The sequence below is a fragment of the Rhagoletis zephyria genome, unplaced genomic scaffold (genome assembly GCF_001687245.7).
Source record: "Rhagoletis zephyria isolate East Lansing unplaced genomic scaffold, Rhagoletis_zephyria_1.1 Rzeph_scaffold_00792, whole genome shotgun sequence".
Classification (NCBI taxonomy): Eukaryota; Metazoa; Arthropoda; class Insecta; order Diptera; family Tephritidae; genus Rhagoletis; species Rhagoletis zephyria.
In genome coordinates, this window is record NW_016157876.1 from 29,954 (window position 1) to 30,979 (window position 1,026).

Below are 1,026 nucleotides of genomic sequence, written 5' to 3' on the forward strand. Positions count from 1 at the left end.
CAAGGGACGGTCTGAAAGCACAAGTTTCTTAGCTGTCTTACTCGGGCGGCTGGAACGGCCTAGGTTCCAGTCCGCGACTACGCTTTGGCTGGTGAACATCTTAGTTTGGTTACAGTCCGTGGCTATGGTAAGAGTTGGCTTAATCACGGGTGATACGCCGCTGTCTCTCTAGGTCCCTCAGTTTCTTCAAAATTGAAGTTAGTGTGTCGCTGGTTGATGCCCATTCGCTGGCTCCTTTCACCATATAGTCGACTACTAACTGTGGCGTAAACACCCATCCAACAGCTAGTTTCAGTTGGTTCATCTGCTGATGGAATCGAGGGCTCTCAAAGAATACGTGGTGCACATCTTCTTCCACGCCATTTCGACAGAAGTCGCAGTACGGGTCGCGCTCATGTTTGAATTGAAATAGGTATGCCTTAAAACAGCCATGACCACTAAAGAACTGAAACTGTTTTGCCACTCCCTAATGCTGATTTCCCGGGCTTGACATCGGTCTAATTGAGTTAGAGTAGGCGGTGTGGATGCAAGGACCGTCGATTCTCTCGCCAGTATATCTACGGGTATCATACTGGCGATTACGAAAGCTGCTTCGTCCGACACTGTTCTGAAGGCGCTGCAAACTCGGAGCGCACATAAACGGTATGTTGAGTTGACTCCGCGGAAGTATGCTGGACACTGTGCCGCGTTTGACCAAATTGGGGCCGCATACAGTATTTGGCTTTTAACCACGCTCGCTAAGAGTAAACATCTGCGCTGTTTCGGTCCTCGCGTATTAAGCATTATTCGAGGTAGTCCCGTGATCGTTGAAGCTGCTTTCTCTCTCACATAGCTCATGTGAGCGCTGAAAGTGAGACGCTTGTCTAGCAACACTCCCAGGTATTTAATTGTGGGTTTCGTTTTGATGGTGTGGTCGCCAATTTTTAGCGCTACCTCCTCTAGTTTCTTACGACTCGAGATAAGTATTGCTTCTGTTTTTTGCTCGGCTAGCTTCAGGCCGAAGCTATTTAACCAACTTTTAATCAC